This window comes from Phascolarctos cinereus, unplaced genomic scaffold, assembly GCF_003287225.1.
Source record: "Phascolarctos cinereus isolate Bilbo 61053 unplaced genomic scaffold, phaCin_HiC Scaffold_4;HRSCAF=312, whole genome shotgun sequence".
Taxonomy (NCBI): domain Eukaryota; kingdom Metazoa; phylum Chordata; class Mammalia; order Diprotodontia; family Phascolarctidae; genus Phascolarctos; species Phascolarctos cinereus.
In genome coordinates, this window is record NW_027555847.1 from 71,329,092 (window position 1) to 71,339,747 (window position 10,656).

Genomic DNA, 10,656 nt, shown 5'->3' on the forward strand with positions numbered 1-10,656 from the left:
CCTCCCGTCTGGTGGCATATTAGACATTCATTTTGCCCATTCCTTTATTATTTATTTTTGGATAAATTGATTATTTATAGGATAAATAAATATTTAATAATATTTAAATTATGTATAGTATAATAACAAATTAATTCAATATATTTATATAATATATTTAATATAAATTAATTATAATATAAATAAATATTTAATAATAGTTTATAGATTTTTATCTATAGGATAAATTATTCATTTATAGGATAAAAAGCCTTGAGCTGGAACTGAGCTCAGAGGTCATATAGTCTACACTTCCCTTTATTTTACAGATAAAGAAATTGAGACCTAGAATGGTTAAGTGACTTCTTCAAGGTCACTGCTAGAAGCAGAGCCAGAATTCAAACTCAGCTCCCTTATACTTCAAATGCACCACTCTTTTCATTGTAGAAAACTACCTGGCAACTTTCTGGTTAGGTCAGCTAGATGTTCAGAAGGGTGTATGAGCCCTACACATGTAACCCATGCTGAAAACTACTGAATAACATTAAAAATATCATAGCAAATACATAAATTATTACTTCTGCTCAAAAAAAAAAATCAACTTCCTTGACTGTGCCTTAGTGGGCCCATGTTTATTTACGTGTATCTTAAAACCTCACTAGATGATCCTTGTTCTACTGAATATTTTCCATCTCTGTTTCATATAGTTTTAATAACATAGATACTAGTAGATAATTCTTATAAAATCTTAAAATGCATGCCATTACCACTTAGCACAGTTCAAAAATTTATGCCATATTTAGTACATATAGGTATCCCCTCAAATGGATACACAATTCAAAGGCAAATTCCAGGAGAAAACCCATATGCCACAGAGTTAAGCATACCAAAGGGGCAAAATGCTTCAAGGCAACTAGGTGAGACACTGACTAGAACTGAAGGCAGGAAGACCAGAGTTCAAATCCACACTCAGACAACTACTAGTTGTGTCTCCAGGAAATTTACTTAAACCGTGTGCCTCAGTTTACTCATCTTTAAAATGTGGATAATATTAGTACCTACCTCATAGTGATGTTAGGAGGATAAAATCAAATAAAATCTACGTAGCACTTTGCAAACTTTATAAATGAAAGCTATTATTAGGTATCATCGTTCTCAAGCTAAATAAGTTAGTGATGGGATTCTATTATTACTAAAAACAAGAACAACTTCCCCCAAAAGTAACAAATTGGAAATAGCCAAACTCTTAAAATAATATGGTGGCATATTAATGAGTATTTTATAAAAATGGAAAATTAAAATACTGCTATCTATACTCAGTAATGGTTAATACATCATTAGAAAAAATGTCATATAATCACTACAGTTAAGATTTTGTTAGGGGGAAAAAAAACCCAAAACAACAGAAGTTAGTGGCAAATTCCATTTTCACTAGTTGCCATTGTCCATAAAGAAGATATAATGTCCCAGACAACAGAAATGATAATCATATTTTGCTTACCATATTGGTGCCACATGCCTAGAACAACATGTCTTAACTTACTAGAGTTCTTTTTTGTATAGGCAGGGATACAGAAAAGGTAGTTGCTTTCCAAAATGGAACTCTTATTGTACAAGGTTCTTTGGATGATAAACCAGCTTTGCAGAGAGTTTTGGGCTGAGGACAATGGGCTTCCCCAGTAGTTTGGAGATCATACAAAAGATGTTGGGAATGTGATTATCTCTCCTGAATGATTAAATCATGAACTGATGAGGCTATTGGTACTTTTGAGCAAGAAGATGCTTCTACTAGTAGAAATTTCATGTTATGTGTAGTCCGTTCTTTGCTGACAATCTTTCGCTGACATCTTAAGCTTCCTGGTCTATAGTAGAAAGTTTAAAAAGTAATTGCCAATAAGTTTCACAATTACCTCTTCAGAGATGCTGTTAGTACCTCACTGCACCAGACTGATTATATAACATACATACATATTCATGCATACACATACCACAAATACATGTGTAAGCACAAATGTACTTAAATTCTTTTAAGGTACCCATACAATGAGCCATGGTCTGCAGAGTATCACTGTCATAGTCACTGTATATCCCCCAAACCAACAATCCTTGATGAGGATACAATTACTCTATTCTTCAATAGCTGGATAGCCTTTTCCTCCAATTCTTAATCAAAATAAAAATAAACAGCAATATATCAATAGCACCCTACAATGCTATAACTACAATGCAAACATTTATCTATTCTGCAGAATGCATATTGGGAGATCCTGCTCTGAAATCACAGCCTAGGAAGGAAATAAATATATAAGGGGGGACCTTCAATGAATTCCTGGGATTCTGAGACATCCAAGACATATTCCTAAATGAACCTTTAAGATTTATCGACTGGTGTATCCTTTTTATATGGAATCTTGAACACTACCAAAGTTTTGAGGTGCTCTGTCTACCAAAACTCAGTCAACTGCATTAATTATTCATCAGTCTTCACCAGAGTATGGGCTTTGAGCAGCCAACCAGAGACTGTAATACTTCGAGATAAGAAGCACTGAATCACTCAGCATTTTAAATTAAGTGACAAGAACAGATTAGCCCAAGTACACATAGAGTACACTCTCATATAGGCTAACATACCACAAATGGAGAAGGGCCCACATGCAGAGAACACATATGACTTAAGAACACTCATACAGGGCACTTACAGAAGGTCACTGCTGATGGACAGTGTTCCTTTGGCCTGAACAACTCATATCTCATATGCTACAGAGTTTCCAGTGTCCTCTTATTTTGTCACCCTCATGGCTGCTGCTTCTTTCCTCTAAGTATAGAGCTAGGTATCAATTCTCTACTCTCTATCGTCCATTGTGTCATTTCTAGTGAGTGTGACCAGTAATCCCATTATCCCCAGCTTTCCTTTTTTTTTTTTTACAATATCACAGAAATGTACAACTGAAAAGCATTTCAGTACTCTAAAAAGAATCTCTTGACAAATTATCATTCACCTTTTTCTTGAAGACCTCCATGGAATGAAGAATCTAATATCTTTTGATGTAGCCCATTCCATTTTGCCATATTTGCATATTGAGGAGAATTTTCTTCCTACCAAACCTAAATGTATCCCCTTTCCAACCCACTAAGCATAATTTCTTCTTCTTTTGCCAGAGAAAACTGCTGATTCCTATTTTATATGACATCACTTCAAGTGCTTAAAGACAGCATGTTTTGTTTCCTATGAGTCTTCTCATGTCCCAGCTAAACATTTCCATGTCTTTCAAAATATGTTCAAGTCATTTCACAAATCTTATGAACTTCTTCTCTATACTCTCCAGCTTAACAATATATTTTTTCCTAAACTTTGGCACTAAAGAATGAGCATGATTTTCCAGGAGAGGTTCTAACTAGGTTGAAGTACAGAGAAATTATTCATTACCTCTTCCTTAGAAATTATTCCTTTCAATGTAGGCCAAGGCTATGGTTTTTTTTTTGAGGGGGAGAGGGTTATTTTATAACACTACTGACCCTAATTTTACTAACCACTAAACCCCTAGACATTTTGCGGATAAAATCTTCTTAATCACACCTTTCCCATACTGAAGTTATGTTATTTATGTTTAACCAAACTCTAAGATTTTACATTTATGAATGTTGTTGTTTGTTTGTTTGTTTTCTCATAAGATTGTTTATTGGTTATGCCTATGAAGATCCTTTTAAATCCCCAGTCTGTCATCAATGGTGATAGCTATCCCAGCCAACTTTGTGTCTTTTACAAATTTCATAGATATTACACTTATGCCTGTATAACATCTTTTGGATAAAACCATTCAGACTCTTCACAGCTGAATGCTATTATTTGCTACCATCTCTTCAGGTTGGAAATCTTTTCCTTGATGATTATAAGCTGTTGCTCTATATCTGCACAACCAATCAGTCAAGTTACCCAGTCAGGCAACCAGTAATTGATAATTGAAGCTTCCAAAGACTAAGTCTTCTGATTATCTTTATCATGGTGACAACTCAACACACTTGTTCCCACAAAATTTTCTCACTAATGGTTAGAAAATGTGGAATTCCTCTTAAATCTCTGATTGTGAATTCCTTCCCACAAACACTCACCTCCTCACATGAAAACAAAATATGCTTTCAAAGGAGCTTCCTTATTGTCAGATAAAGTAAACAAGTCACTTCTCTTCTACAATGCTTTCAGATTTACATGCAAAAGAAGCTAGGGACAAGAACGGGAATCTAGGTGAAGCAGGCAGAGCCATCAGGTTCTCTTTTTGCATATTCCTGCCATTATCACATGACAGTGATTTTTATTCTTCCTTGTTCCAGCATAAATGTAGCTCTTCTCCCTGTATTGGGGGCAAGGGACCTTATTTGGGAGGGGAAAATTACTGTTAAATTATTTTCTATAGAATAATACATTGAACAAATTCTTGTCAATTGAACAAACATTTATTAAGCGCTTATTCTGTGTAAGATATTGTTCAAGGCCTTGAGGATAGAGAAGTAAATTTGATATATATGCCATGCTCAGAGGGAAAGAACTTCTGATCTATTGGAGACAAGGAATCATGTATAAAAATAAATGATACAAGGAAAAATGAGGCAAATGCAAAAGAGAAATATAGATACATTTCTATTGGAAATATCGCTTCGTAATACAGAGTTATTTTTATTTATGTTTGCACAGCCCCTTGAACATAGAAGGTGGCCCAAAAATATGCAGTTGAATCACATTTTAGAATTTGGCATATGAGCTTTCTTCCACAAGAAGAACATCACATAATTATGTACACACTTAATGGTACACATGAAAGATATTTGAAGAATTTACATACGGTTTTCACATAAATCTGTCTAAGTGCTTTCTTCCTTTAGAAACAGATCATAAACTCTTTGCTTAGAACTTTATCTGACCTTTGGTTTTCATGTTATGTTTTATAATTGATATGAACTATAGTATTACCTTTATGTTTGTTGACCCTACACAGTAATATTCTTTAGTGTCCTAAAGATCTGATTTTTTTTGTTTTGCTTTTGTTTTCCTTCACTTAAGGTTAAACACTGCTATGATCCATATACCGCTTATGGACACTTAGGGAATCACGATGATTCTATATTACCCAACAGTCTGGTTCACTCATCATGTCTTCCTGATAGGTATCTCTGATTGGGACATTACCACATTGTGAAAATGAGCTAGCATGTGTATATATTTCATGCTAGTTAATGCTATTTTTTGTCCTCTTGGAAACTATGAGGACAGTTTAAGAACAGATTATAGTTTCCAATTTATATTTCATTGAGAATGTCTTTGCACTCCATTCTAATTCGATTTTATGGTAAATGGCTAAAGAGATAATGCACTTTTAGTCCAATAGGACAGTTGAAAGACTATAAACTGCCAAATAGCCAATGGAGTATAAAACGGAAGGTGACTTTTTTTATTTTTGCAACATAGCCAATATGGAAATATGGCTTGCATGATTTCACATGTTAATTGATATCACATTTCTTGCCTTCTCAATGGGTGGAGGAGTGACAAGATAGAGGGAGAGATTTAAGCACCCAATTTTTGAAAATTTAATGTTAAAAATGAATAAAATCATAAAATTGTTCTTTTTAATGGAAGGTGGCTAAGAAGGCAAAGGTCAGAATACTTTTATCTTAAACCATCAAGAAGTAGATATAAAGCATACCATAATGATCGAATTTAGGAAGAGTATTTTTTATACAGAACAACAGAGGGATAGATGAAGTTAAACTATAGTGGATGTTTTCAACAATAATCTGAAAGAGCAAAGGTCTTCAAGGAACCTTAAAGGTGGTGTAGGGCAGAACCAGCTCTTTGGAAGCTGATTGTTAAATTTTCAATGTGAACATTTACAGTTTGGAAGTTAGAAAGCTGCAAATTAGGACTTGATTTATTGTTTTGTTGATTATCTAGAACAGTGTCATCAAAGTCAAAAGATCACTGCAGACCATGCTGATATAAAAATCACAAATTACCATTATCTATGTTGTATTACTCTGTAATTTTATTTTGTTAAACATTTACCAATTCCATTTTTGTGCTATATTTGAGTTTTGCCCACTTGAAGCCACATTAGTCTACCACCTATGAACTTTAAAAAAAAGATGGAGAAAATGTTAATATTGATTAAATTTAAAAATATATATCCTGTGTTTTCATGGAGCCAGTTGTTAAATATTTACTTTTCCCTGTTCTAGGCTAATTCCTTACTACAGTTGATGAATTAAGGCAGATATTAAGGGACTTGCCCCAAGTAACACTGATTTTAGTAAGGATCAAAGGAAGGATATACTTTCAACCATATCTATTTTGACAACAATTCCATATTTTTTCCTACTTAAATTTATCTGCTATGGAAAGGGGAAATGTTTTCCTCTAGCAAAATCAGTTGTTGTTGTTGTTTTTTTTCCCAGTAGAAGGTCTTTCTTCATGCCCCCTCTATTTTACTAATGTGTCAATTTCTTGAAGTAAAGGACTAAGTCATTTTTCGACTTTGAACCTTTGAATCCCCAGTACCTCATAAAGAGTGCAGGGTAAGCACTTAAGAAGCTTGTTTAGTTAAACTTAATTAAATTCACTGGGTTCTCTATTCTTACTTTGTTGGGTATTTTTCTCCATATAAAAAGCAAATGCTACTCCTCTTTTAATGGATGACCTGAATATTGAAGTATCCAAGTGAAATTAGAAACATGCATTTATCTGAGAGAATATTATCCACCAGTTAAAAGGTAAATTGCTCATGGCCACAGGTAGAGCACACTGTGGAAAGAATATGGACTTTGAATCTGGAAGATGTCGATTTAAATCTTGCCTATGTCAGCCACAATGTGTATGACTTTAAGCACATCAACCTCTCTTAACTAAAATTACCTCAACTATAAAATGAGGATTTTAGTTTAAAGGCTCTCTAATACCTATTTCAGTTGTGTCTATATATATTTTTTTTAATCCTAGAGGAGGATAATAAATGATGACATTTTCATGAATTATGAAATTCATATTGGGACAATGCAGCCAAAAGTTTAAGCAAGGCTATAATAGCTAACAGCTAAGAAGAGTTAAATGAACAAAGTAAACTTATCCAAGTACTGAGACAAAAAAGTGGCAAAGATAATAAAAGTTGGTGGTAGTCAGTGTGGGTGGAACTATGGGAAGAAGGGCACACTGGAGTACCCCTCGTGTAGTTGTGAATAGGTACAACTATTCTAAAAAACTAATTTGGAATTATATGATAAGTTTGCTAACCCTTTTCACTCATTGATCTTATTACTAGCCATATAAACTTTGGAGGTAAGAAACAACGTAAGAAGTACTACAGATAACGATATTCAAAGCAGCACTTTTTTGTACTAGGAAACAAATGGAAACAAAGGGGGTACTTAAAAATTAGGAATGGTATGAGGCAGCTAGGTGGCACAGCAGATAGAGCACTGGGCCTGAAGTCAGGAGGACCTGAGTTCAAATCTGGCCTCAGGACAGACATTTACTATCTGTGTGACCCGGGGCAAGTTGCTTAACCCCAATTGCCTAAAAAGAAAAAAAAATTAGGATGGCTAAATAAGTTTCAATATATTAATTTACTAGGGAAAATAAGAATAATACCAACAATACAATCAATTACATCCATATGGCTCTTCAAGCTTTAAGACAAGTATGTTATGGATGATATTTCACTTGTCACTTAAAATCCTTTAATTCTCTTTTGCACATGAGGAAAGTGAGAAAGACAGAGGGTAAATGACTTGTACAGCTAATAAATGCCTTAGGCCAGATATGAACTCTTATATTCCTGATTTTAGGTCCACTACTCTAACCTCTGCTTCACACAGAAGCCAGAAAGAATTCTCTCAAGAATACAGAAAATTTTGGAAGCTTCATATGAATTAATTAAATGTAAAAGAAAACTGTACCATACATAGAATGATTATAACCATGATCAAAAACAAAGAAAAAAAATACACTAAAAGGTTTCGGAACCCTGATTTTAAATGTGATGACTGGTCTTGGACCTGGGGATAATATGTCAGAACATATCTCTGTACTCTTTCTTATTAGAGGGGGGTTAGTCGTCAGCGTCACAGGTGCAGAATGTTGTATATGCAGTCAGGCACGCCTATGTGAAACTTGGTCTTGCTTAACTATTTTCTTTCTTATAAGGAATGGTTCATTGGAGTTCTATGGAGTGTATTTGAAGATGTCTCATAAAAATTAAAGGCAGCAATAATACTTTATAATTTTTTTTCGAAAAGGAGAATAAGCTACACAGAATGTTGTTGCTATTATTTTAAATGTCAAAATGCTCTTGTGAATATGTCTATCTAGTTAAGATGCAAATATCTAGAAGCCTGGCTTTTCTTGTTGTTGTTTTAGGGGAATGGTCAAGAACTGTAGTTTCATCTTTGAGGGAAATTTCTGGTGTGAAATTTCCCCCTCTGAAACAGAACAGAAATAATTTGTAATTTATTGTCATAAAGCATTGCCTAGAATGCTGAGGCGATATCTTAGCCATGGTAGCAATGCTGTCAGAGGAGATATTTGAAAGTGGAAGTTTTGTTTGTTCTGAGGCCAACCCCAATATACTAGACAATGATGGATATCTCTACGTGGTTGTTAATGAGCTTCTTTTTAATTCATTACCAAAGACAATAAGGTCCGTGGCCCAACAAAATGAAAATTCATTCCACATAGGCTTAGTTTCTTCATCTCTAAAATGAGAGGTTCGGCCCATATGGCTATATGGCTCTACACCTATAGTTCTGTGACCTTAAATGCAAGGAAGGGCATACCCAGTATTCTTGATACATACTGTTTTATCAGGGTGATGATGATGCCTGTCAATTAGAATTGATGGATTCAAATGTATTTAGTACTTTCATCTTCAGTTGTGAACATTAAAAATTTTAAAAATATATATTATTAGGACAGATCTGGACTGTGTAACAGTAATGGCCTAATTTATCAATATATTCTCAAACAGAAATCGTGCTGTCCCTATGATATAGTACACACTGAAAGATTCTGCAGCACTGGGAGTTGAAGCAAAAAGAAATCACTAAATCCAAATGCTTTCCTGTCACTGGAAAGCATATCAAGTATCTGTGGGTATGCCCATTTGTGTTCATCTTTGACATGCGGGTAGACCTACCGATAAAAAAAAAATTTGACATATGAAAAATGGCTGTATAAAACTGAACAAAAGAAATAAATTCACACTTCTTTGGTCAATGAAGATGAGGAAACACCAAGGCAATGAATTGGGATTAGAAACTAATGCTATCCTCTTAAATTCAAAATGTTTCAGGTAAACTCATTCATTAGTTTCTTTTTTTTTCTTAAGAGTATCAGCTATTTTATTTCAAGATGGTTGATTCATCCAAAATTTAAATTTAAGATATAATTTGAGAATTTTTGGTAGTGTTCTAAACTTTCATTAAAGTTTTTCAATTACATCAAAACATACAGCAGTTGGGCTGAAAGGCGACCTTTCAATAAAATAACTGTCACCCTCCTATTTCCAAACCTCAGACCTCTAAGAAAGGTTTAGGCTCAGTTTTAGGAGGGATGGTAATACAATGTTTGGAAAGATTTTTATTGAGAGTCACAAAAAATACAGCTTCTACAGGGCTAGTAAAAACTGCTATTCACTGTCTTAATTACGATGAAATAGTTTTACAGAAGCAACTGTGATTGTGCTTGGGCCTTCTTTGCTAGCAGCTTCAGATCTGAGATGCCCTCAGCAATTGTTTCCTTTTCCTGCTGAGCAGAGATGCTCTTCACCACTTGGCTCTATACCCACGCGGTCATGCGTTCTTGCTCCTTGAGTGGCATCATGTTCTGCTTTGCAATCTGATAATCCAGGCGATTCTTCACCTCTGTGTACACTTTATGCAGCCTCTCATGGTAAAAGACTTCGAGTGTCATGGCAATGTTGTTCCTCTGGACATCAAAAAGGTAGTGATGCTTGGCAACCAGGGCTTGCTGTTTCTTTTCCAAGTCAATTGCATCTTGGATATGTTTTATGGAAGACTGTTTCAATGCTTCTGCCTCAGCCATCTGGTCCCCTCTGAGTTTATCAGCAAAAAGCTGCTACAGAGGCACCATATTTTTTAACTATATAAATGAGGAGCCCCAATGTTGACATGGCAGCAAATGTATCAGCAGTAGTAACGTAGATATCTTTGGAGAGAAAATACAGGATAAGTCCAGTGCCCAATATGTAAGGACTTGCAACTCCAGTTTTAGGATATATAAACTCAAAGAATTCCTCAGGAATCAACCAATGAAGAACTTTCCCTCCGTGATCAGGAACAGGAGGCAAAGGAGCCAGATGTGGAGAACCTATGTGGAAAAATTCTGGTTGCCTGAAGCACTCCGGGAGCCAGTGGAGGGTCCATTCATTAGTTTCTAAATATTCATTTAAGTCCCCTCAGTCTCTCTCCATAGGAAATCATCTATCACATTTGAAGATAACACAGCTTTTCAGCAGTTCTTTCAACAATGTCTCCATGTGCAAACTTCTTTTTTTCCACCATTGGAGAATAACATCCATTGTGAGTAATTCTGTTGTTGTCATTTATAATACAAGGACAGACTGGTGCTAGCTGTCACTTGATACTGCTTATGAATAAAAGGTAGTTGTAAAG

The 10,656-nt window shown here is 34.8% G+C and overlaps 1 pseudogene; it reads right to left on the reverse strand.

The window, feature by feature from the left end:
- Nucleotides 1–9,682: 9,682 nt before the first annotated feature.
- Nucleotides 9,683–10,407, reverse strand: LOC110205040 (ATP synthase peripheral stalk subunit b, mitochondrial pseudogene; annotated as a pseudogene).
- Nucleotides 10,408–10,656: the final 249 nt, after the last annotated feature.